The following is a 27,891-nucleotide window of genomic DNA, read 5'->3' as shown; positions in this document are numbered from 1 at the left end:
TATTAATACCAACCATGGTCAGTCATAGGAGAGCGTAAAATAAGTATTTTTAAAGAACAAGGAAGTAATAGCAGAATGTGCAAAGAGGAAAAGTGTCAGGGTCCCTGGAACTCTCTGTATAGACCAGGCTGGCTTCAAACTCATAGAGATCTGCCTACCATTGCCTCCCAAGTGCTGGGGCTAAAAATGGTGTACCACCACACCCAGCTATGGGATATTTCTTTGGAAGATTTTTGGTAGCATCACAAAGTTGTGATTGTTTTGGATATGTAATTTACTTAACAATGAATGTCATTATATGTATATTTTCCGTCATTAGTGCATTGGCTCTCTATGGAACTACTTGGTAGCTGCATCAGTTTTTAATTTAATTTATTTTTTCTTCATCAAACCCTGGGCCTGAGCATATTATCATTCAGCTACATACACAGCCTTCCATTTTTTAAAAAATAATTTTTAAAAATCTGTGTGCGCTTGTATGTGTGTGTCTGTGTCTCTGTGTGCATACAACTGTTTAGGGGCCCACAGAGGCTAGAAGGGATTGACTATTCCCTTGGATTTGTTAACTGTCTTATATAGTTACTAGGATACAAACTTGGATCTTCTGCTAGACCAAGCTCTTGACTGCTGAGCCATCTCTCCAGCCCCCTAGTTTGTGTGTTCACTTTAAACCAATTTATAACAGTAAAAAAAAAAATCTCATTGTTTATGGTGTGCTATAGGGTGCTTGGATCCATGTGCATTTTGTAATGTTCAAATGGGGAAATAACCTACTTTCTCAAACATTCATCATTTCTTTATTGTAAAACCATTCAAAAATCCTTTCTTTTTCTTTCTTTCTTTCTTTTTCTTTTTTTCTTTTTTGGTTTTTCGAGACAGGGTTTCTCTGTGTAGTCCTGGCTGTCCTGGAACTCACTCTGGAGACCAGGCTGGCCTCAAACTCAGAAATCCATCTGCCTCTGCCTCCCAAGTGCTGGGATTAAAGGCGTGCGCCACCACCTCCCGGCTCAAAAAATCCTTTCTTTCAAACATTTAATGTTTTGCATTTGTCACAAAATATTTCAGATATGTAAAAAGTTGTAAATAATCATAAAATGAACATCATACCAGCACTGAGATTATAAAATAAAATATTGTGGGTCTAGGGGGGCAGCTCATGGTAGAGTGTGTGCTCAGCACACAGAAGGCCCTAGATTCAGTCCTCATCAGAGAGGGACAGAGGCAGATGAGTGGGTGGGTGGCAGGACAGGAGGGTATTACCAGGAAAGTCTTACCTTTTGTGTAATCCTTCTTACTTGCATTTCCCTCCTTCTCTGTCTTACTTAACCTTACTTTCTGGAAGTTGGTGACTGTTCAGGAGTACATTTTTTTTTTCTTTTTTTTTCTTTTTTTTCTTTTTTAATTTTTTTTTATTATTTTTTTTTCAGGAGTACATTTTAAATACATTCAGGACATAATATATTCATGTGGTTCTAAGTACTATGTCATACTATTCACAGGTTTCAATCCTTCTGCTTGCCTTCTAGGCATGCTTGTGGGACTTGCCCATGTCAACTATTCATATTTGTTACTTCATATCCCATCAAATAAACATTTAATATTTTCTCTTGTGTTCTCTAGCTGTCCAATATTTAGGTGGTTTGAAACCACCTAAGTAAAAAAATAAATAAAATAACCTTTAGCATACTGTATCTGTTCTTTGTTTAGGATCATTGCTAAGTGTAGGGATCAGAAGTAAGCTGCTGGACCTTGGGAGACATTTTGCCGCACTGCTTTCCAAAAGGACTGTGCAGGTTTTATGTTATTTACACACACACACACATACACACACACACACACACACACACACACACACACACACACACACAAATGAACATGTGAGAGAGAGACAGAGAGAGAGAATCTGTGCTCAGCTCACTTTCCCCTTTTTCGTTCACTCCAGGACCCCTGCCCATGGAAAAGCACCACCCTCATTTAGGATGTGCCTCCTCGTCTCAGCTGACTTAATGCAGATACTCTTTCATAGATGAGCCTAGAGATGTGTTTCAGCGGCGATTCTGAGTCTCATCAAGTTGGCAATCCCTCGGGTTGCATTTTCACATGAGTGAGGTTGGGAGCTGAGACTGGCACCATCAGAAGGACCAACGGAGAGTAGGCTGGCTTCTTCACAATAATCCACTCTCATGGTAACTATTCCAGTCCTCTCCAGGTCTAGCCAGTCCCCAGGAAATGCCATCAATCCTCTCTGAGCCATTACTTCCTACAGGCTACTCAGATGAGAGATTCCACCTCCTTCCAGCACACCTAACTGAGGGCTTCAGCATGCAGCACACAAACCTTTGGGGTTAAACGGCATATCAAAAGCCTAGCACTTTATTTTCTGTAGTATCTATCAAACTCAGGTCCCTGCATACACCAGGAAAGGGAGCTACCACTGAGTTATTGTCCCAGCCCCTTCTTTTGTTTATTTTATAAACTGGGGGGTTGGACTCAGGGTCTTGGGTGTGCTAGGCAACCATTCTGCACTTAGACCTTTAGCTCCACTCTTTATATTTTTCTTAAAACAATAACTGGTAGGACAACCAGAGCTACACAGAGAAACCCTGCCTTGAAAAACCAAAATGACAGAAAACAATAACCAGCAGTAGCAATTCAACTTTGAATGACAAATAAAACCTTTCAAAAAAAAAAAAAAAAAAAGCCCTTTAAACTGGGCAGGGGTGGTGGTATATGCAGAAGCAGACAGGGCTCTGTAACTTTAAAGCCAGGCCAGCCTGGTCTTCATACTTCATAGTGAGTTCCACTACAGCCAGGGCTATATAGGGAGACTCTGTCCAAAAACAAACAAACAAACAAACAACAATAACAGCAAACCCTTTCAAATTATATTCACTATACTGCCCAATATTATAAAAATTGGCACTCAGTTATTATTTCAGTGTTTTTTGCTGCTTTGTTTTGTTTGTTTGTTTTTGGGTTTGTCTGGTTTTTGTTTTGGGTTTTTTTTCCCCTGATAGGGTATGTCTGTATAGCCCAGGCTGTCCTGGAACTCATGCTGTCGACAAGACTGGCCTCCAACCAGGAAATCCACTTACCTCTGCCTTCTGAGTGCTGGGATTAAAGGCACACACCACCACCGCCACCGGCTTATTTTACTTTCTTATCTATTTATTTTTTAAACAACAACAACAAACCCCAAGGTCTTGCTGTGTAGCTCAGGCTAGCCCTGAACTTCTGAAGCCTCCGAAATGCTGGGATTATAGGCGTGCACTGCAGTATCCACTGATTTGTTATTTCTCAATGAATTTCTTCTGTTCTGAAGCATGGACACTTCTACAGTCTTAAAATAAAGACTGACCTTTAAAAAACGTCAAGATGTAGGCAGACTGAATGAGTGGTTCCACTTGGGAAAGAGTAAAAATAATCATCCATTTGCCGTCCTTACACCTCCACCAGCACAAAGAAAGATGGAGGAATTAGAAGCCTCAATAAGTCTTGGAAGCTTTATTGAAGGAATGTTGCTCTTGACAGGTCAAAGAAGCTATCAATCTAACGGGAGGTCTCTGTTGCTCACTTCCAGCTCAGGCCTGAAGCATGTGCTAGAGTGGGTAAGAATGAGTAAATGGCCTTTCAGGCTGAGGAGGAGGTGAGTAGTGAGACATCAAGCTACAGGTTGTGAGTCAGGTCTCTTAGGATCTGCTAAGGAAAATGGATTTTCTTGCACAGCAGCTGACAGCCTTAAACTTATTTGTTTCTTTACCGTGGGTCAACCCATAAGTCAGTAGCCATCTTTAAAATGCACAGAGAGGGCTGGGGAAGTATAGTTCAGTGGTAAAGCACTAGCATAGTATGTGTGAGAGCTGGGGTTTGACTCCTGGCACTACAGATGTAAAATAATTAAAGAAGATGCGTTTGGGACCAGGCATAGTGACTGCTTCTATAATGTTGTCTCTGAGGGGGCTGAGGCAGGAGGTTCAGTTTAAGGACTGCCTGGGCTACACAGTGAGCTCCTGTCTCAAAACACATACACACGAGCTGGAGAGATGGCTCAACAGTTAAGAGCACTGACTGCTCTTTCTAGAGGACCTGGATTCAACTCCCAGCATGCACATGGCAGCTCACAACTGTCTGTAATTCCAAGATCTAAGACCCTCACACAGACAGACAAACATGCAGGCAAAACACCAATGCACATAAGAGATAAATAAACCATTAAAAGCATACATACATGCATGCATGCATGCATGCATAAATACATAGGCTAGTTAATTAAAACTATTTTTAAAAGACTGGTTTGAGATAGGAGTGTAGCTCAGTAACAGAGCACTTCCCTATGGTACACAGTGGTCCCTGAATTTGAGCCATAGCCTGCAAAAATAAACAAACCATACAGAAATGTCTTATATTGCTGTTGTCTTATTTGCAATGTAAATGGAAAATGCCATTTTTCTTTAAGTTCAAAAAACAAAACAGTGCATCAGAAAGATAATTAAGGTTGCATAGGAACCAGACTGGGTCAAGGAAAGGTGTGTGGAAAGCAGACACCGAGAGACTGATTGATTGCCCTAGTTTAGGAAAGCTGTGAGGGAGCTCTGATGTTACAAGGCATCATGCCATGCTCTGCGGGAAGACGAAGCTGAACAAGACACAGCCCCTGGCGTCAAGGATGAATGAGAGAGAAAGCCATACGCCATGCATGCTTACCCAGCATACCTCCCCTTGAGACGGTGGCACATAAATGTCCAGAAAGTGGACATTTTTGCTTCATTCTTTCAACCTATGTCATTTCCTGTGTCTTCCTAGAATCAGTCTGAACCCCAGCCCCTGGTGTTATGACAAATCATACAAAACAAGTCAATGAGATCGATGCGCGCAGAGGCTGCCTGGACTTGTCAGCAGGTGCGATTTCAGAAACTGCTTGCTGACTCAGAGGCAAGAGGGAAAGTAAAACTCTCCTCCAGTTTTGCGACTGCCCAAAGAACTCTGCAAGACTGTCAAAGTCCGCGGTGGTGGGAGCCTCTGCTGTGGCCAGCTTGCTCATTCACCGCGTTTGCTACGTCTAGACTGAAGTCTCATCTCAAACTAGAAGATGCAAACGAGAGTCATGTGAGTCATTTCCGGGGCTTGATATCCTGAACTGGGTGACAAAAAGACCAGCCACTCTTTCCCTGGCCTGAGGCCCAATTATTCACCTGATTTATTGCAAAGATCAAGCCTGGGCTGGAAAAAAAGGCCACTGCAGCTCCTGGTGCCCTGCACCCATCCTTGATCAAGAAAGCAAATAAATACCCAGCGAGAGCTCATCCCACGGTAGAAAGATGATGGGATGTAGAATCAGATTAGGCTGAATGCTGGCTTTGTAGGGGCAGAGTGGCTGCCTGCAAGTTAGTTAACCTTTTACAGACACAGGTTTCTAGCTTCTGAGATGAGATGACTCTGTCTCTCTCTCTCTCTGTCTCTCTCTGACACACGTACACACACACACACACACTCTAATACACACACATCCACACAAAAACTTGTGTGTAAATGTCCATACCTATTCATAGCTAAGCAGCAGGAATACGCTAAGTGAAAGAAGCCAGACAAAGGAGAACACACAGCTTGGGAGTCCATTTATTTACCTAGGAAAGACAACATGTCCTGGCTGGGGACAAGGGACCAAGAGTGATAGCAGATGCATTGAGGAATCATTCCTTAAAATGGTGAGATCTTATGGTATACAATTATACTGTAATGAAGCTTCAGTATCTGGTGAGGGCTACTCTCTGCTTCTCCATGTCACCTTGAGAGTTGTGTCCCCCCACCCCACCCCCAAAGAGAAGGGACAGGCAAAAGGGACCAGTTTCCCTCTTTTCCTATATCTGGCATCTGTACAGCTGTTAATCTGATTTTGATCAAAATAACTGAACTTACTAAGTTCAAAATGCTGGAAGCTGGACTCAATCGTGGAGCTCATGGTGAGGCCTTCCGATCTGATCTTTAGCTCAGTGAAAAAGTGAGTGTAACCTGTGTCACCATGGTAACAAAGAAACAGTAACATTTGCTGGAAGTTACACACTGTGAAAGCACGCTCAGAAGGCAAAGGGTCCAGTCTGAAATTAGATGGTGTTGCCTAAGAAGAACTTGCTTCCTCTAAGTGACAATGAACCTCATCTCTGACTCCATTCTTAGACAAATTTCTTACAGTAGATCTCTTGTAATCCCACGTTCCCTTCAGATGTGCAAACAATGGAGGACGGTGCCTACTTAAGGCTTATCACAAAAGCCTGAGCCTGCTTCTGCTGTTTTTCACCAGTACCAGAAGAGAATTGCACTGCCCAGATACCCAGAGATGGTCTGCCAAGAGGACTTAGTGATCTGGTTTGTCAGACCTGGACAGGTGTGAGGGAGCATGGCTTGGAAGTTCAGAGCTGAAACAAAAGATAGTAAAAAAAAAAAAAAAAAAAAAAAAAAAACACTTCTGCCCCAGGGAATAGAGTGGGGCATTGTGCCCAGTGTGTGCCCCTCCAGTTTGTGTGTGTGTGTATACGTGTGTGTGTGTGTGTGTGTGTGTGTGTGTGTATACATTTTTAGTTGTGGGACCTGGAAATGGAAACTTAGGACAGTTGATGTGGTCTACCTGGGATAACCCTCTCATGTCAAGGAATAATACGGATCTCACTGAAGACCAGAGGGCATCAAGGGCCAGTAAGAGGGGCTGGAGAGATGGCTCAGTAGTTAAGATCATTTTCTGCTTTTGCAGAGGACCTAGGTTCAATTCCCAGTAGCTACCCAGTACCTACATGATGGTTCACAATCATCTATAACTGCAGTTCCAGGAGATCCGATACTCTCTTCTGGCCCCCACAGGCACCAACCAGACTTATATGTGGTACACATCTAGGTGTGCAGGCAAAACCCTCATACACATAAATAAAAATAAATAAATCTTATTTTTAAAAAGGCTAATGGGAATGGGCAGGGGAAAATCTCAGCAGGCAAGGTGTTTGCTCACATTGATGTCCACCTGAAGTCCTTTGGGAATGCAATGATTGGAGGATTCCTGGTGCTTGCTCTCCAGCCAATCCAGCCAATTGGTGAGCTCCAGGTTTAGGGAGAAACCCTGTCTCAAAAAATAAATGAAGGTCGAGAACAGTAGAAGAAGATACAAGATATGTAACACTGAATTCTGGCCTCCATATGCACACACATATGCACATGGACCTACATATACACATATGCTTGCATCCAAATGAACACATGACACACACACACACACACACACAGAGAGAGAGAGACAGAGAGAGAGAGACAGAGAGAGAGAGAGAGAGCGAGAGAGAGAGCGAGACAGAGACGTCATACAGTCATACAGCCAGGAAAGGCCATACAACACTTCTCTTATAAGTACAAGTATGTATTTCGGGAGGACACATTTGTCCCATTTCATAGAAAAGAAGCTAGAGATACAAAAGAAAACAAGAAGCAAGGATTAGTTTGGATATGCGGAGCTGGGATTCTAACTCAACAGTAGAACTTTCCTAGCAGGAATAAAGCGCTGGGTTAGTCTCCAGCACCGCCAACAGCATCAATAATTATGACCAGACTTTTCTTCTTAAACATCGTTTTGTTTTGTTTTGTTTGTTTTGTTGAGAGGAGGTCTCTCTATATATAGCCTTGACTGGCCTGGAGCTTGGTATGTAGATCATGTTGACCTGAATTCCCTGCCTCTGCCTCCTGAGTAGTGGGATTAAGGGCACACATAACCACACCAAGCAATTGGCTTTTCCTTTTGAGTAAAATTGTCCTGGCATTTAAGACTCTGCCCAAGAGGTGACTGAGAAAAATTTACTTTTGTTAAGTTAGTAACATCCCAGCAATAGGGAAAAAAAAAAAATGGGAAGCAAATAATCTTTCCTTCTTAGGTGAGAGAGGGAGTCTGAGGGCTGCAGTGGAGGCTAGGGCTCCCGGGCTCAGTTTGTCCCTGTGCCTGCTTCTGAATATTCGTTAAACTGCATCAATAAGGATTAAACATTTTCAAAAGATCTCACTTTCTGACCCCAGAAGTCAATGAATATTATCTTTGGTGGCTGCAGTGTTGAGAACTCTGTTTTAGGGGCTAGAAAGATCAGCTTACAGCCTCATCCTCTAACCCTGGGGTTGTCAGCTGGGGTGTGAAATGGTACAGCAGGCCAGCATCTTGGCTTCCTCTCAATCTCCATAAACTCTGGTCTGTCTTTTCCAAGCTGTGGACACCTGTCCCTCCACATGCTTGGTCCAAATGGCCATTTTCTCTTCATTTAGATTGGTTTTTTTTCTTCCTTTTTCTCTCCCTTTCTTCCTTCATTTCTTTCTTCTCTATCCTTCTTTCCTTCCTTTTCTTTCTGCCTACCTGTCTGTCTGTCTGCCTGCCTGTCTGTTTTTGATTTTTCAAGACAGGGTTTCTCTGTATAGCCAGCTTTCCTGGAACTCACTCCGTAGATCAGGCTGGCCTCAAACAGAAATCTGACTGCTTTTGCTTCCCAAGTGCTTGGGATCAAAGGTGTGCACCAGCACCACCTGACTCTCTTTCTATTTCAATTTTTTTCCTCTAGCCCAAGTTTTCTTCTCTGTTACTATTCTCTCCCTCCCTCCCTCCCTCCTTCTTTTTTCTTCCCTCCCTTTTTCCCTCCCTCCCTCTCTCCCTCCTCCTCCTCCTCCTCTTCCTCCTCCTCCTTCTCTCTCTCTCTCTCTCTCTCTCTCTCTCTCTCTCTCCCTCTCTTTCTTTCTTTCTTTCTTTCTTTCTTTCTTTCTTTCTTTCTTTTTTTCAGACAAGTTCTTGCTATGTTTTGGAGGCTGGTCACCTCCTTCAGCCTCTCCAGCAGTTGGGGTTACAGGTACATTGCTATGCCAATCTCTTCCTCTCCTCCTCTTTTTAATTTTATTTTTATTAAAACAAAAAACATAAAAGGAGGAGGTTCATTATGTAGTTCTCACTGGCCTCAGACTCACAGAAATCTGCCTGCCTCTGCTTCCAGAATGCTAGGCATGTGCCACCATGCCCAAGCTCCTAGCTCATTTCTTGACTCTTGCCTTTGTCTAGCAATGAGTCATTCTGCCAGCACTTTTGCAAAAGGGTAAAATGAAAACTCAGGAGGAGCTGCAAAGACAGCTCAGTCACTTTACTTTTACTTTGCTTTGCAGTCCTGAGGACGAGCCAGTTGGGGTGACATGCATAAGTAATCCTGCTCAAGGTCTCTGGGGTTCACTGGCCAGCCAACCTAGCCTACTTGGCAACTTCCAGGCCAGGAAGAGCCCCTGCCTCTAAAAAAAGGAGAACTGACAGCTGTCCTCTGGCCTCCACCTATATTATACACGAACTCTTTCTGTCTCTCCTTCTGTTTCTGTCTTTCTGTCTCTGTCTCTGCCTCTCTCTCCCTCCCTCTTCAACCCCCTTTGTGCTGGGGATCAAACCAGGATCTTGCAAATGCTAGCCAGGGGTCCTAGCACACAGCTATTCTCTCAATCCCAAGATGGTGCCATAAGAACTCATCATTTGCTTCCTTTTGTTATTGTCCTAGTGGTTTGTTTTTATATTATTCTCAAGATTTTGTTTTGTTTTGAGACAACGTTTCTCTGTGTATCTCTGTGTTTCTTCTGGCTATCCTAGAACTCTCTCTGTAGACCAGGCTGGCCTGGAACTCGGAGATCTGCCTCCCAAGTGCTAGAATTAAAGGTGTGCACCACCATTGCCTGGTTCTTCTGGTTCTTTTGTTTTCTTTTCTTTTGTCTTGTTTTCTTTTCTCTTTCTGCCTGTCTTCTTCTTCTTCTTCTTCTTCTTCTTCTTCTTCTTCTTCTCTCTCTCTCTCTCTCTCTCTCTCTCTCTCTCTCCCTCTCTCTCTCTCTGTCTTTCTAACATTTATTCACTTACTATATGTGTGCACCCCAACATGTGTGTAGAGGTTAGAGGACAACCTGTAAATGTGAATTCTTATCTTCTACCACGTGGGACCCATGGATTAAACTGGGTTGTCATGTTTGGCAGCAAGTGCCTTTATCCACTGAGCTTTCTCATTGGTTTAATAGTGGTTTTGATGGAACACTTAAAAAAAAAGAAAAAGAAAAAGAAAATGAAACAAAGAAGCAAACAAACACAGAAACAAAGAAAGAACTCTCCTAATGTATTTCAGCATCTCATAGACACAAAATTAAATGAAAATAATAGGAATCTAATGGTATATATCTGTAATTCCAGCTATTTAAGAGACAGAGGCAGCAATGGGGGCGGGAAGGTCTAAAGAGTGTGAGGCCAGCCTGGGCTATACACCCTGACTCTCATCTCCAAACAACCAGCCGCTCCCCCCCCCCAATGCAATATAATTTATTGTGATTTTTAAGGCACACATGTGTTTCACAGACTGTTCACAAGTGCAGGCATACATCAGAAGAAGCACTTAAAACACGTAGAGAGCATGGGCATTCTTGTTAATAATCACTCCCAGGAGGGAAGGGCAGTGATGACTGGAGACTTCAGCTATAGCTGAGGGAAGGAAGAGAGGGAGGGGCAGGAAGGAAGAATGAATGGATGGAGTGAGGAAAAAAAGAGGACAAACCAAAAAAAAAAAAAAAAAAAAAAAAAAAAAAAAAAAAGAGAGAGAGAGAGAAGAGGGAAAGTTCAAAGCAAAGGAGACAATTTAGGAATTATTAATCTAGTCTGAGTGTGTTATGCTGGGTATTAGTCTCTTTTCTGCTTGTCTTTATTAAAGAAATTTATATTTTGCCTTACACTGGTGGAAGATCCCTTTAATCCCAGCACTGGGAACACAGAGGCAGGGAGACCTATGAATCTGAGCCCAGCTTGCTCTACAAAATGAGTTCCAGGACAGCCAGGGATATACAGAGACACCCTGTCTTCAAACCCACCACCCCCTCTAGATAATACTTTATTTTTGTGTGTCTGCTCATATGGAACTCAGAGGTTGACAATCTGTGTCTTCTTCTATTCTCCACTTTACTTTTTGAGATAGGGTCTCGCACTGGACATGGAGCTCGCCAACTGGCTAGACTGTATCCATCTCCCCATCCCTGGAATAATAGGTGTGTGTCACCATAACTGGGTTTGTGTATTTATCTATTTTATGTGCTGGGGATTTGAATTCTGGTCCTCATGATCGTAAAGCAAGCACTTTACCCACTTAACAATCTTCCCAATCCAACCCCCAAACCCACTTCCTCACCCCACCCCTATAAGAAGTGCTTCAGAGCTGGGAAAGATGGTATATACCTGGAAAAGTGGCCCTCGGGTGGGTGGAAGCAACTGCAAATTCATACTGCAGCTCTGTGTCCAAAAATAAAACAAAACCAGTTTCAGCTTAGTACTGAAAACCTGGAGAAAGCACAAAGGGTTACCAATAGTAACAACAACCAGTCAACTTAACAGAAATAATCACCACCAATGTGTTTGGTATATATATATTATTCATCTTTTTATTCATCTGAACACACGCATGTAGTTTTAAAACAGCTGGAAGACTTTATTTTGTGATACTTGGGTTACCTGCTGGCAGCTGGTTAGACTGTCTTTGGCCCAGGTGTCAAACAGCAGGCTTCATACAAACAAAAACAATTTCCAACCCCCTTTTATTATGAAGCTTCTGGTTCATAGACTTGCCCTTCACGAAAGATCTGCTGTGTAGTGTGTAAATATTTAATTTAATCCACATCCACTTAGGCCTTCTGGTGTTTGTTATTCATTTATATTTCACCATGCTACGCAGTGCCAAATGTATCTGCCAATTCACTCCATTCCATTTATTTGAAGAAAGGAAGAAAGGAAGGAAGTGGGGGAGGATAAGAATAATCTGTTGGTATTGTACAGATACCAAATCAACGACACTTTTCCTTATTATGTATTTGGCTTAAAATTATCTGTGGTTTTTCTTCTACCTAAATAATAGATGAGGATTTTTCCCCCATTCTTTGAGTTTTTAACAATCTAATTTCTTTACGTTGACTGCTAATCCAAAGTTAGGTTTTGAATACTCAGCGTCTGGATTCAGTGCTTAACATGTATAAACATTAGCTCTCCTGTCTACTATCATAGCCACTAGCTACATGTGCCCTGTAAGTTCATCTCTGGTTTTCTTATTTATTTATTTATTTATTTACTTATTTATTTTGTTGACACAGGACACCAAACCTAGAGTCCAGGTCCTTGAACAAGGTAGGTAGGTACTGTACCGCTGAGGCACATCCTGGGTGTATACTTTGAAATCCAAACTTTGATCTTTTCTCAAGCTAGCAATTCAAGGCATAATTTTGTCTTGTGAGTCTGAACAACAGCCTCACAGAGAACCTCCTAGTCAGCCTGAGATCAGGAGAGGAAATCGCCAAACTCTGTCGTTTACCTGCTGCTGAGCTAGGCTGTGTCTCGCAGTTTTTTAAAGACAAGTTCTCACTATGTAGCACAGGATAGTGTTGAACCTCCTGAAGGATGGGATTATAAGTACATCCTACCATACCTGCCTTTAAATGAGTATTTTTAAATTTTTAACATTAAAACACATACACACACATGACAGCTTCTGGGGGAAGGCCGGACGACAAGTTTCAGTCATCCAGTTTTTGCTTCCAACATGTGAGTTCCCAGGATCAAACTCAACTCAGATGGTGCACTGCCATATCCAGCTCTCTACCTGCACTCTTATGGGTGTTTTGTTTTTGTTTTTGTTTTGTTTGTTTGTTTGTTTACCAGTTCTGGGTATTAAGCCCAGGACCTCACAGATCCTATGGAAGCACACACCATGGACAGTTATACTCCTATCCCCAATGATACTTTCAATTTATGTTGGAGTTATGGGACTATACATTGTCAAATTGCCTCTGCATTTCCTTTTTGAAAAGTAAGTTAATGACTGTCATTAATGCAGTGTATAGACAGCAGGGATTGTCCAGTAAGTATTACATCCTTTTATAAGGACAGTAAATGGTGACAGCACAGAATCATTCCTACAAGGGCATTCTCTCCTGAAAGATGGGACAAGCTGAGAGCACCTGCTAATTTTTACATTAAGGAAAAACAATTAGCAAATGAAAATTCCAGTGAAAATATCTTTCTGAAATTAATGAGGGACTGTAGTTGTCACTCAGTGCTAGAAGGGTTGCTTGGCTTGTGTAAGGTCCTGGGCTCCATCCCAGTTCCCTGACAAAACCTAAGCTAAACCAAACCACACTGAACTTCTAATATTTCCTATGACTCCTATGGTGTTGTTTAATGGTTTTGTTCTGCTTCTGTATTTTTCCATTGCCTTTTACCAAGGTGGGCTGTTCTAGAATGACTCAATATGCCATTTAAACCCTAAATCACCTCATTTTATTAGAACACCTACAAAATATTTATGATTTCAATTAATAAAAGTATGTCCTTTGCAATAATTGCCTTGGACCATAAGCGCACAGTTTAAAACCCTCAGGAAGTTATCCTCAGGAACTGTAAAACCCTTCAGCAAATGACAAATGTGTGCGTTAGGCATCCAGCCATCTCAAATAATTTTAAAGTTGCTTTCACAAAATACTCTCAGCCAGAGAGGTCAACTGACGAAGTAAGAAAGGCTCTGCCAAACTGCAAAGGAAGCCACGCTGGGGCTTCAACAAGACTGGAGTGGAGAGGCAGTTCCGTAAACAAGGTTGTCCAGAGTGAGGCCTCTGTAGGGGAAACTTGAGGACATAGGTGGATGTACCCTTTCAAATCTCAGAGGGCACAGGGCTGCTGGGGGTGGGGAGAGGACAGCAGTCACTGGGTAACGAAATCCCAAACCACCAAGGTATCTAATTAGCTTGGTCAACATATAACAAGTGTCCTTTGAAGAGAACAGGCAACTTCAGACCACCCATCACCATCCTACCCCTACCCGGGAAGCTCCAAAGACAGCTTAGTACATACACACTTGCAGAGTGTCAGAAATAAACGAGATACTCGCCTGTTTTAATCTGTGTCTTCCTCTGAACTGTAGACACACACTAGCGTGATGCGCTGTTAGTTACCATGGCCTCTTCTCAGCCCTCGGGGGGGCTAATCATCACCAGCTCCTCATCTTTGCCTCTTTGTATTAGCAATAATGAGCTCAGGGAGAGGTTCTGAGGCGCTGTGCTGATTTTAATCAGCCATGCACAGTCACTAGCCACAAGCAATCTCATTTGTTGAATATATTTTTTTATGGCAATGCTCAGATCCCCTGAAAAAGAACAGTTGTGGGTTTATAAAAAACCATATTCCCAGGCCCCACCCAGGACCCAGTCAATCAGAATAATTAGATGTCCTAGGAGTCTGCATAAGCTTTCTTTGTAATTCTTAGATACATTACATTTTAAGATTGAATAGATGGAAGATTTTGGTTTTGTTTTGTTTTCTGAGACTGAATTTCTCTATGTAGTCCTGGGTGTTCTGGAACTTTCTCTGTAGACCAGGCTAGCCTAGAACTTAGAGATCCACCTGCTTTTGTCCCATCCTACCCCACCTCCAGTGCTGGGATTAAAGGCCACCAGCTCCCAGCAAGATGAAAGGTTGTTTTTTTTTTTTTTTTAAATATGTTCTTTACTATGAAGAATCAAATTAGAAATTCAGCAAAATCTCTGGATCAGAATAAAGAAAAAAAAATTACTATGCAATAATTCAGTGCCAGAAACAGCAGCAGTAGGCACACTCAGAGGACTTCTAGAGCATTCAGTGAACTGGCAAGTCCTCAGTGATGGTTTAGCTCTTAATTTCAAGCTAGACTCAATTTCAAATGTCTTCTATGGGCTGAGGGTGTTGCTCAATGGTAGAGAGCTTGTTTAGTGTGTAGAAGACCTAGGGTTCCATTTCTAGTACCATGAAACGAACAAAATTGTGTTCAGGTAGTTGGGAGCATCAGTAAGTTTTAATGTCTTATTCCCTGTGTGTGTGTGTGTGTGTGTGTGTTGCATTCATGAATGTGGAGATGTGCATGCCTTTGCATGCAGAGGCCAGAGTATGACACTGAGAGTTTCCCTCTCTCTCTGTCCATCTTATTGCCTTGAGCCAGGATCTCTCAGAGAACCAGAAGCTCACCCAGTTTGACTAGCCAGACTAGCCAGACTAGCCAGTGAGCTCTCTAGATCCACTTGTCTTCCTCCGGTAGTGCTGGGGTTACAGGCACTTACAGTCTTCCTGGACTTTACACTGACTGGTACATGACTGGTACAGGGAATTTGAACTCAGGTCCTTGTGTTTGCAAAACAAATACTCTTAAGCATGTACGCCATCTCCCAGCCTTCTCACGTCCATTTCTTTTTTAGAATATGCAAATAGAAGAAAATGTTTTTGTTTTTGGTTTTTGAGACAGGATTTCTCTGTATAACCCTGGCTGTCCTGAAACTCACTTGGTAGACCAGAAAACAGACATTTCTATCCTATGCACTACAGAATGGTTTTTATAAATGTGGGTTAGACAAGAAAGCCATTTATAAACAATAAATTTACAACCATTAAGTCTAGGGAGTAGAGAATTGTATTATTCTTCACTGACTAATGCTTTTTCATAAAAAAAAAAAAAAAAAAGCCACAAATTCAATATTCTCCTCTGTGAATTAGGACCATGTCTGAGTCACAAGTGAACTCTCCTGTGGAACAATCCATTCATTGTCTTTGCAATTGAGTTAACCATGTGGTAATTTACACTGATTGTGGAGATACCCACAAGATGAGTTACTGAGGACCATTCATAAGTACAGACACAATGTAAACCCTCATCTCTCTCCTCATTTTTCTCCATATTGGTTCTTTTATGCTCTTTATTTAATGTTATTTATTTGGTCTTAAAAAATTAGTAGCACAGTAGGAGATGTCAAAAAGTATACAAAGCTTTAAAAGAAAGCATCACTTTCTCTTTCTACACCTCCTTGTTTAGTTCCCACCCCTTTAAAACAGAAAATCATGATTATTGATTTCATGAGTATGCTTTCAGACTTCATCTTATTTGTACACAGATATAAATGTATATATTCTTCTATTTTTATTTTTCTTCTCACACATGCTAAGCAAGGACTCTACTACGGAGACTCCCCTTTTCATTAAAAGTAAGTATTGCACTTTTGTTTTTGTTTTGCGTTCGTGTATGTGAGTGTGTTGAGGTCAGAGGTCAACCTGTCACAATTGATACTCTACTTCTACCCTGTGGGCCCTAAGGATAAAATTCAGGTTGTCAGGCTTGACAAGAAGTGTCTTGTACTCCCAAAACAGTCTCCCTGCCCACCCTCCCTCTGCTGCCTTTAATTTTTTAACTCAGTGGTAGCATCTTACACACAGGTTCTGTGCTTTCTTGCTTAATTTAACAATATAGCTTGGAAACCTTTCCATACTAGAACCTCCCAATGTTTTGAGGTAAGGTCTGTATATGTAGATGAGGCTGGCCTTGAACTCTGGATATCCCTGTCTCAGTTTCTGGACATTACTAGGAATACAGATGTGTACTGACATGTCCCTACTCCTCAGTCTTTTTCTTTAATTATATTTGAGGTGAGTTCATTATACAGATGTGCCGTCATTGATGGATGGCTTCCAATCCTTTGCTTCTGTTATAGTGTGTGAGCTTTATTCATTAGCATTCATTTGTATGAGTATAGTGTAGGATGAAGTCCACATGGCTTGTTTTCTAGCCTCTGAATATTCTTAGTTGGTGTTTTTGAGACTATTCCAAAATTATGCACATCTTTCTTCTAAAACTGTACACAATACATATAATCCAGATACAGCAAGATTATATTCCTGTCTTTTTTGTTCTTGCAAATCAAATTGCTAGAACTGTAAAGCAATTTTTAAATGGCCTAATAACTACTTCAAAAATAAGGCTTATTAAAAATAATGGCCTACTGTTAATGGAAGAATATTAAATTTCTGAATACTGTGATCTTCCGTTATTTTGCACCACTAAATTTTAGACTTCTTTTATTCTTTAACACATGTTCTTTTTATTGATTCCCCTCTTAGTGGAAGTGTTTGATTAAGGCCAAAGTTGCTGAATACACAATAATAAAAGCAATTACAAACAAGGAGCATAATGGGGAAATATTATATTAACTGTCAAGAATGCATGGTGGTTAAGTGTTCTGATCTAAAACATTTCATTTAAGGCTGGAGAGATGGCTCAGTAGTTAAGAGTACTGAATAATCCTAGAAAGAAGCTAGGTTCTTTTTTTTAATTGGATATTTTATTTACATCTCAGATGTAATCCCCTTTCCCCATTTCCCCTCCACCCAGAAGCCCCCTATTCCATTCCCCCTCCTCCTGCTTCTATGAGGATATGCCCCTACCCATCCTCCCACTCCCACCTCCCCACCCACCATTTCCCCCACACTGGGGCATCCAGCCTTCACTGGACCAAGGACTTTCTCACGAACCTATGCCTGACACTGTCATCCTCCCCTACATATACAGCTGGAGCCATGGGTCCCTTCCTATGTGAGAGAAGCGAGGTTCTATTCCCAGCATCCCCATGGTGTCTCAGAACTATCTGTAACTCAAGTTCCAAGAAATCTGAACTGCCTCTGACCACTGCATAGTACACAGGCCTGCATGCAGATAAAACACTCATAACATTTTTTAAAGTATTTTTAAAACGTTCATTTCAAGTGGCTGGAGAGATGGCTCAGTGGTTAGAGCATTTGATGCTCTTGCAGAAGATCCAGAGTCTATTCTTAGAATGCACATAGCAGCTCATACATCATTTGTAACTCAAGTTCCAGGGTATCTGATGCCCTCTTCTTGCCTCTACAGGTACCAGGCATACATGTGGCACACATACATACTACATACAAAAGGGGTACTCATACACATAAAATTAAAATAAATGCATCTTAGAATATTTCATCTCATTATCAGATCGTGTGTCTCAATTTTAAGCTTTAAGAAATATAATCACAATAAAAATGTAGAATATTTGTTGTTTTTTGAAACGCTCTCATTTAATCCAGGTTAGCCTTGAACTTGCTATATAGTTCCAAAGATGACCTTGAACTCCCGGTTTTCCAGGCTGCTACCTTCCAAGTGCTGGGATTATAGGTGTATGAGACCATATCGGACATACAATAGAAAATATTTTTAGCTCCCAAAACATTCTATAATTGACCAGCATCTTAAGGCAGTGGTTCTTAACCTGTAGGTTGTAATACCTTTGGTAAACCTATATCTCCAAAAATATTTACATTACACTTCGTAACAGTAGCAAAATTACAGTTACAAAGTAGCAAACAAAAATAATTTTATGGTTGGGGGGTCACCACAACTGTGCTAAAGGGCCACTGCAATAGGAAGATTGAGAGTCATGGCTCTAAGTTATCAGCAATTGCTTGAAATTTTGAAAAATTTCCAGTTGTTCTTAAATTTTTTTTTTTAAATGGTATCTGGCTGTGTTGTTCAGGCTGAGCTCAAAATCATAACCCTCTTGCTCCAGTCTCCTGAGTACAGTATCATGCCCTGCCTTACAGTTGATTAACTCCCAAGTGACTGGAAGAGATTACATGTCAGGGAGAATAAACAGTCCAAGGCCATTTTAAAGGACTTATTGGACCCTCTCAAAACAAATGGCACCGATTCGTTTTTGTAAGAGGTAAACTTCTAGTCAGGCAGGTGCCTGCCTTTTATCCCAGCACTCAGGAGGCAGAAGCAGGGGGATGGATCTCTGAGTTCCAGGCCACTCTGGTCTACAAAATGAGTTCCAGGACAGCCCGGGGCCACGCAGAGAAACCTTGTTTTGAAAAATACAAAAATCAATGAGCAGGTAGAATTCCCATAATGGAAAACCACAACCATCCTCCGAAGTTCACTATAATTAATTGTCTTGCTGTGCTGTTTTCGGCTGGAGCATTCATCTGGCCCATATGACCTTTTACTAGGACTGTTCAAACAGGAGTAAAATGGACTCGGGTTAAAAATTATGTGTGCTGGCATTTCCTCAAGAGAATGCCTAATAAGAAGGTGAGTAGCCTGAGAGACAAAGACAGAGGTCTTGGACAACACATAAAGTAGATGGTGGGTGATGATGGTCAGTCAGTTACAATCAACAGAAAGCCTAATTCACGAAGAACACAACTCCCGACTGAATGCCAGAGAACTTTATCACAAAGAAGCAAACTGGTATGGAGATGAAGAACTGGATTGGCAAGCCGTTCTGTATCAATTTTTAAAGACAAAAATTCTCATATCTCTCACCGCCTAAGTCACTGTAGAATCAGCCTTGTAGACACTGAAAGCTTCAGCCTGAAGTTGACTTGAGAAGCATCCAAGAGCTGGAGGGTAAAACCACCAACACGGGAGGATAGCTCCTCTTTGTAAGGATTGGCTATACGTCAGACTTTATGACCTGGAAGTGCTAGCATCTTTTTAACTGGTCACACTGACTTGATCTTGAGACATCCCAACCTCACGTGTTGTCACCAAACATGTATAGTTCTTTATACATGAGCCTCGTAATCTGCCTTTACTGCTCTCCATGCAAATCATTTGCCAATAATTTCTATCAGATTTGAAAGGTTGTTCTTTTAAAAAAAAAAACAAAAACAAAAAAACCCCATACATACATATTTATTTATTTTTATGGGACTTGGTGTTTTGCCTGTGTGTGTTTCTGTGTGAGGGTGTTGGATTTCCTGGAACTGGAGTTAGGGACCGTTGTCAGCTGCCATGTGGGGTGCTGGGAATTGAACACTTGTCTAATCTACACCTCTCCTCAGTTGGATTGAAATCCATCTCACCGTAGTCAAACTGGAAAGAGCTCAAGCCTTCTGAAGTGTTCATCATGTAAAACGTACCAGGAGATTTTAAAAGCTGATGCTGGAATATGTTTCTGGCCCACTGGATGCTGAACTCTGTTTTTTTTTTTTTTTTTTAAATCTCAAAATAGAACAGCCATCATCAAAGTCCCTGCAGGGCAGGCGTCCAGGGGCTGTTCTGAATGCTGCTGACTGCGCTTTTGAGGGAGTGAGCCAGAAAGCATGATGCGGAAGTAGTTCTCCCCAGCAGTCAGGACACAGAAAGCCACACGAAGCCCTCCAGAGCTGGGAAACCAGGCCACCGTTTAATCTGGAGGTTTAGAATAGGCTTTTGTAGTAGTACCTGGTTAATCTTAAGAGTCAGTTTGGCACCTGGGCAGAAGGAACTGCTACTAAAGAATTGTTTCCATCAGATCGGCTTGTGGGTGGGTCTTCCGGATATTTTGATTGCTGATTGACTCAGGAGGGCTCTGATGTGTTCTGACTTCTGCAGGTACCTGCAGAAGCAGACAGGCCTTGGCCAATTTAAAAAGCTAGCTGAGCAGCATTCCTTCGTGGTTCCTAATTCAGTTCCTGCCTCCAGGTTCCTGCCTTGAGCTCCTTCCTGCTGGCCTCCCTCTATGATGCTCTAAAACCTGTGAGCTGAAATATACGTTTCTCCCCCAAGTTGTTTTTGATCATGATGTTTGTCACGGCAACAGGAAGCAAGTTAGGATAGGCAGCACATATCTGGACTCATACTCGGGAGGCAGCTCTAGAAAAAGGCAGAACTGAGTTCAAATCCCAAGTTTCACTCACTCTTTTATGTAATGCAGAGCAAATTATTTCATTTTTTAAAAAAGTTTCAGAACATTTTATAAGTATGAAATTTGCTATGAACATCTTGGCAGTTAGGGGTCTGGAGAGATGGCTCAGCAGTTAAACTTGTCTTGCATAGAAGATAAAGAGTTTGGCCCCAGCCCTGGCATCTAGTTGCTAACAATTGCTTGTAACTCCAATTCACGGGTATCTGCCATTCTCTTCTGGACTCCTTGGGCACCTACACTAACACATGAATATGCAAAAAAAAAAAAAAAACCCTGCATAGACATTTAATTAAAAATCAAAATATGGGGGGCTGGAGAGATGGTTTGGGGATGAGAACACTGGCTGTTCTTACAAAGGACCCTGGTCTAGTTCTAGTACCTACATAATAGCTTACAGGCATCTGTAACAACCAGTACCTGGGAAATTCAACAGTCTGTTCTGTCTCCTGCATGCATGCAGTGCTCCTATATACATGCAGTCAAAGCACTCATACACATAAATAAGAATAAAATATTTTTAAAAGGTTTTAAGTAAACTACTAACAAAGTTGGCAGTTAATATTTCAGGCTCTCAGATACCTTGAGCAAGGGGTATTTCCTTGTGGGCTTTTGTGAGCATTACGGCTCCTGAAATCTGTAACTCCACTGTCAGCTGATATGTGTCTTACAGTTCTTTGAGATAAACTTGCCCATCTTGAGATGGTACTTTTTATGTATGCGTGTGTGGTAGTGGGATCAAACCACATGCTGTCACAACAAACAAATGAACCAGCAAATCAAATGTGTGAGTATTAGGCGAATGTTCTACTATTGAACTGCATTCCCAGTCTACCTATGTATGTAACAGGAACTCACTATGTAGCCCAGACTGGCATTGGATTTATGATTCCCAAATCAGCCAAAGTGCTAGCATTGTAGGCATGTGCCAACATTCCTGGTTCTAAATCATATTTAATAGCTCCCAAACAGGAGGATCACTGAGGAGGTAGACCAGGATAACTAACATGTTCCTCTCCATAACACACACACACACTAGCTCCTGCACGCATGCACACACGCGCACACGTGTTCACAAATAAAATAACAATTGGCCTGGATAGATGGCTACTTAGTTAAGAGCACTGGCTGCTCTTTCAGAGGACCTGGGTTCAATTCTCAGCACCCATATGGTGGCTCAGAACCATTTGTAATTCCAGGTCCAGGAAATCTGACACCTTCTTCTGGCCTCCAAGAGCATCAGGCATGCACGTGGTATATAGACACACATGTAGGTAAAACACCCCATATTCATACAATAAAAATATTTTAATATAAAGTATAATAAACAATAAAAATGACTTAATATAAAAACAACTAGCAAATAACCTGCTGACCATATGAGCCAAATTAAAAAAAAAAATCTGCTTTATCTTCAAGTTGAGATTTACTAAGGTGATTTAAGTACAGGAATTTCATAAGCTCTACTTAAGCCGTGTATATTCAATGATCACAGAATAAACTAAAAGAGAAGGGTTGCAGGAGTGATGTTAGTTAGACCAGGAAGTGCCAAATTAAACAGAATATTGAGATAGCTCGAGGAATGTGATCTACTGCTTACTTTCTCAAGGAGATTTTCCTGTTTGATATTCATTCCTTTATCTACCCTTCCCCCACAGCGTCTCCCCCAATTCCCGAGAGTGCCTAGGTGGCTTAAGATATGGAGTACGTTTTATTTCCACCTTTTTCTCCTACCCTATCCCCTGGCTATTGATTGGGGTGAACATGTGACCTAAATTGTTCAGCCAGAAAAATCTCAGGACTTGTTTAGAAGGCTGTGAAGAAGCCGTGTACTATTTCCTGTGAGGATATAGAACAGGGCCTGAAACTGCACACAGCCTACTGCACCAGGCACTGCCACACCAAGAAGTGCCACATTAGGAGGATATGAAAATCATAATATAGATGCAGATGGACTGTATCGGTGGCTCAGCAGGTAAAGGTGTTTATTGCCAAGTCTGACTGTTTGAGTTCAACTCTGAGGACTCACATGATGGAAGGAGAGACCCATTCCTGGAGTTGTTTTACGACCTTCACATGTCCACCATAAATGAGTATGTGCTCTGAGGTACACACATGTGCACACCTACATACCACATGCACACATACTAAATGTAACAAGAGTATATTTATCTGTTTGTTTATTTATTTAATGTGTGAGTGTTTTACCTGTGCTTGCTTGGTGTCTGAGGAAGCTAAAAGATGGCATCAGATGTCAGGCTGTGGAAGGGTATCCTGGTTCTTGGGTTGTGGGTATTCGGCCACGCCCCCAGAACCCAGGCTCCTGACACGAGGTCTAATCTCCATTCAACCTACACCCTTCAGTCATGTAGGGCACAGGTAGAGGGCATGATTAACAGGTCTTCACCTCCAGAGATTAAAATATTAATGAGTTATCTAAAGGCTGAGGGGCGTAGCTAATTAAGTTATTCCCTCCCCTTTTCCCCCTCCCTATAAAAGCCAGGCTTCCCTGGTTTTTGCAGGGAGCTCGAACCATCTACACCCATTCACCACGACATGAACAATAAACGCTTTGGAAAATTCCTGGACTCCACGTGTCTCCTGGGCCTGCCTCCAGTTTCCCAGCCTTTGGAACCCTGAACCTTCTTGATGCAGGCGCCAGCCAGCCCAAGGAGACTGCGTGAATGTGGGACCCTCCACCACGGTGTGGGAAGCCCACCTGGGACCCCGCTGCTGGCCCTTGTGACTTTGTCCCCACCACCGGACTCCCCTGTGAGTTTTTTCCCACAATCAGATCCCCTGGAACTAGAGTTACAGATGGTTGTAGGCCATGATGTGGGTGCTGGGTACTGAACCTGGGTCCCCTGAAAGAGCAGCCAGTACTTGGAACTGCTCAGTCAGCTCTCCAATCCCTATAATAATTTTATTGTTTTAGATGTAAACAAAAATGCTGATGGGAATCAAGCCTGTTTTCTTCCCCTTCAAGTATGACCTTCTCAACAAGTAAGTCTATAAATACAATTTCTTTTTATTTTTCCCCAGTACCAAGGATTGAACCCTGGGTTGAACCAATGAGCTACACTTCAGTATGTGGTCCTGTTTAAGTCAGTTTGAGTAGACCTTTCTGTTATTTATACTGAAACATCTAATGAGACAGGGGTAGCTATGATTTTAAGGAATTCATTCTAAAAAAAAATTGTAATGGCTGGCATGAGAAAGTTTTAAAAAGTTTTAAAAGCTATTACATTGATGGGAGCATTAGTATTTAAGTGGAGAGTATAGCAACTACCCTATCTACTTAAAAATGGATTGTTAATAAGACACACAAAAATGAAAGAGGAGGGATCCACTGTTCCCACATTATAAGAAAATATAATATATTGAGAAGACTAAAGCAACTGTTTATAATCTTACTATCCAGAAAAATTAATATGTTGACTTATTTTCTTCTAGTCTACTTTAAATGCATAATTAAAATTACTGTATGTATGCAATTTACATTACATTTTAAAATAATTTATCATATCTTCCTGAGTATGACGACTTCTACCATCCTAGCACTAAGAGGCAGAAGCAGGAGAAACAGGAGTTTGAGGACAGCTTGGGTTTTATAGAAAGCTCAGCCTGGCTACATAGTAGGACTTGTGTCTCAGGGAAACCAAGGACTATGAAGAGAACTTACTTGCATAGTGCTTGCCCAAGTCTGGGCTTTGTCTTCAACTTCAAAATAAGTAAGTAAATAATTAGTCTCTCAAATGCATTTTTAAAACATTTATTCTCATATTAGATTATTTTCCTAGGCTGGAGTCCTAGGAATGAAGTGACTGATCTGTACAGGGTACATATGAATAATGAAATGAGAATGTATACAAAAGACATTTGTAAATTGAAAAATCACTGCTCAGAATGAACTATTATTGTCCTCTTACCATCTCTGGCCCCTAACTTTCTACTCTCCCAAACAATGATCTATGATTTTCTACCATTCTGTACCAAGCACTTACTTAAGTACTATGTACTGAGGTAAACACATGTAGCTAAAATTCCTTCCCTTGGATTGAGGTAAACAAGGTCTACCCTCCATTCCTGAAGTCTCAATGATAAACTGAGGTATGAGGCCAGAGTTCACTGTGGGGACCCAGGGAGTTTATAGCACTTCCTTACAAAGGATAGAAAGAGGTTACTGTGTGGGTTCTTTCCCCAGCAGGCTACAACTGGAGACCTTTGACCCAGCAGGATGAAGGCTCCCCTGAAAAAGCTGTAGCAGCATAGATGGAGCCTTCCCTCCTGTAGGGTAACAGTTTCCTCCCAGATTGAAACGTTGTATCCGTCAGGAAAGCTCCTTAAGCAATTTAAAACAGTTTCAGGATATCCTTGAAAGTGACCGGATTCACTAAGCCCCTCCGGCCAGAGGAAGGAAAAAAAAAAAAAAAAAAAAAAAAGCCATATTTAGTCCCTCTTAGACAGAAGGAAGCAGAGTTGAGCTACAAAGACTCACACCAAAACTGGCTGGAAGTGTTTTAGATCATCTGAGGCACCTGGAAAGGACACTTTTAAACTTGTGGAGCTGCCTGTAGTACTTTGGTCTGTCGTGGGTTCCCTATCTGGGGTGTGTTGGGTCTCCCCAGGAAAAGGTTGGTCATATAACACTTCCCTTCTCCTCCCCGAGACTCTCTTAACTTCTCTCCAAGGCCAAGTGCAGTTAAGACAAAGTCACATAAACAGGTAGTAGGGAGATGTTTAAAGCTTAAGCAAGGTTCTTAGGACCCTTCCCACCCATCCATGATGGTATGTAAACAGACAAATCCCGTTGGGATAATCCTTTTGAAACCAATTTAGCTGAACTCACCAAGACGGTAGTTGCTTGGTTAGGAGGATAGTTACACACTACATCATCAGGTTTAATGTTTATGAAACCCTTGTTTAAAAGATGATAACATTCTATTTTTTTTAAAAAAAGAATGTCAGATAGTCAGTGGTGGCATACACCTTTAATCCCAGCACTCAGGAGGCAGAGGCAGGCAGATCTCTGTGAGTTCAAAGCCAGCCTGGTCTACCAAGTGAGTTCCAGGACATCTCCAGGGCTTTTACACAAAGAAAGTCTATCTGATGTGTGTTGGTGGAGGCAATGCCGATTTTTATTGAAGATGCACATGGCCAGGAGTAACAGAGCAGCGACAGAGATTCTGAATTGACCTGGATCTGAAGTTCACCTGCTGTCCCACTATGTGTTCTACACAACTCTCAGCTCAACTAGACCCTTAGCCCTTGCATTTCTTCACTAGGGGCTTTTTCTAGCTCCTGTCACTCACAAGACTACCGTCTCCATCCTGATTCAGATTCTTATTATGTGGTCCCTAGGTTACTGCAATCTCTTGTACATTCTCCCTAATCTGTTCTTTGGCCCAGAGTGATCTTTCTAATATGCACATCTGGCAGTCATTAATGGTTTTCTACAGCTGTTGAAATAAATGGCAACGTTTTTGACCCTAAGGATTCCTCCTCCCCTCTTCTTCTTGATTCATGTCATGCTGCTTCATGTCCCATGTCAATGTCTGTACAGATGGCTTTGTTCTATTTTAAATTCCACATCTGTAAGGCATGATTAGCAGGTTAGAAAGTATGTAGAGATGTAAGGATAGCCAGAGTATCTGGAAACAACGGCACCGTCAAAATAGTTAAAGAAAGGGTCATATTTACATCAAAGGAGAGACCCTGAGAAGGAGAAGGCCAAATGGAGAGTAGCAGTACCTTCAGATGTATGAGGAATATCTGTTCAATAGACTAAAATGTGGAGGCTGGGCATGTAGCTTTGTTGATAGAATAGTTGCCTAACACAAAAAGCCCGAGGTTCAATGACCAGTACCACATAAACCAGGTGTGGTAGCACATACCTGTAATTCCAGCACTGAGATAACATGGAGGCAGGAGGATTTAAGGTCATTCTCAGCTACATAGTCAGTTCTAGCCATGGGAAGATAAATAAGTTCCTTTCTCAAAAAACAAAAACAAGCCAAAAATCAAAACTAACCAACCAACCAACCAAAAAACCAAAAACAAAACAACAACAACAAAAAAAAAACCCTCAAAACACAAAACAAAACAAAACAACTCTGTAAATTTTAGTCAACAGAGCTGTGAGTTTTCCCATTCTTTCATTACATATATTGTAGCTTCACTGTTTCTGTTTAGATTGGGGTCTTGAGACATCGTCCAGGATAGTCTGGAACTTCTGGGATCAAGCGATTCTCATCTCTCAGTCTCCCTTCCCACAAGATTATCGGTGTTCAGTTCTGATGCCAGCTTCATTATGGATATTATAGAAAGGACTTCTGCACAGAATAGAAAGATGCCCTAAATGTTTTCATATTCTTTATCTGGGCATCTCAAATGGAGTGGCTTCACAGTACTGTTTCTGAAAAGCAAGAAACATATAAAGATCACCAACAATAAAAATTTACAGTGAAGGCAGCTCCTAGCATCAAGATTTTCTTTTCTTTTTTCCCTTTTTTTAAATTGGTTATTTCATTTATTTACATTCCAAATGTTATTCCCCTTCCGGGTTTCTCCTCCACAACCACCCTTTACCATCCTCCTCCCCCTGCTTCTATGAGGGTGCTCTCTCACCCATCCACCCACTCCTACCTCACCACACTAACATCCCCTATACTGGGGGCATTTAGCCTCCACAGGACCAAGGGCCTCCCCTCCCATTGATAGCATTGAGATTATCATCAGCGGTTTACAGTTCTGCACTGGAGGCTGAAGAATCATTCTAAGGAGGAAAAAAAACAAAAACAAAAACACATGTATACACACAGGACATTATTATGGGCATCTGAAAAAAATAAGCAAAGCACAGAGGTTGACTAAGCCAATTAGACAATTAGAGTAGGCATAACATAGCTCTTTTCAAAGGAGACTTGGGAACAACAGCAGATAAAGGAAGCTAACCAGGTGGGCCAACCCACAAGGACCACTCCTGTTCAAATCACTTACAGCTGGAGGCAGTTTTTCTGTAGAACTAGCCAACACTAAGAGAAAAGCTAGAGCTAGAGCAGAGTTGCCCAAGATGCCTTGAAAACCAAACCAAACCAAACCAAACCAAACCAAACCAAACCAAACCAAACCAAACCAAACCAAACCTGTTTGCTTTAAACCTGCAAGCCAGCTTAGTAGTGGAACAAAGCAGTATGTTCTCAGTATGTTTTAAGTGTTATTTTCAAGCACTTGATGTCAGGCATACCTAGATTATACTCCGACTCTAACCTGTTCTGGCCATGTTATCTCTAAAAACAGTGTTCATTTGTTTACCCTTGGACCTCAGATTTGAGACTCTGCCCT

The 27,891-nt window shown here is 41.6% G+C and overlaps 1 long non-coding RNA gene and 1 pseudogene across 2 annotated transcripts in view; both read right to left on the bottom strand.

The window, feature by feature from the left end:
* The window catches only part of LOC143438726 (nucleolar protein 16 pseudogene), a 29,337-nt pseudogene extending 24,234 nt beyond the window's left edge, over positions 1-5,103 (bottom strand). The window contains exon 1 of the transcript XR_013107406.1: positions 4,705-5,103. The product of XR_013107406.1 is annotated as a nucleolar protein 16 pseudogene (transcript). The remainder of the gene's footprint in view (positions 1-4,704) is intronic.
* Positions 5,104-5,595: 492 nt separating this feature from the next.
* LOC143438923 (uncharacterized) lies at positions 5,596-14,231 on the bottom strand. Its single transcript, XR_013107455.1, has 3 exons — positions 13,938-14,231; positions 11,243-11,296; positions 5,596-7,105 (listed from the first exon to the last, which is right to left on the bottom strand). It is a non-coding gene; the product is annotated as an uncharacterized LOC143438923 (long non-coding RNA).
* Between the last annotated feature and the right edge of the window lie 13,660 nt (positions 14,232-27,891).

The sequence above is a fragment of the Arvicanthis niloticus genome, chromosome 26, assembly GCF_011762505.2.
Source record: "Arvicanthis niloticus isolate mArvNil1 chromosome 26, mArvNil1.pat.X, whole genome shotgun sequence".
In the NCBI taxonomy this organism is placed as follows: Eukaryota; Metazoa; Chordata; class Mammalia; order Rodentia; family Muridae; genus Arvicanthis; species Arvicanthis niloticus.
This window is presented reverse-complemented; position numbering and strand designations above follow the sequence as displayed.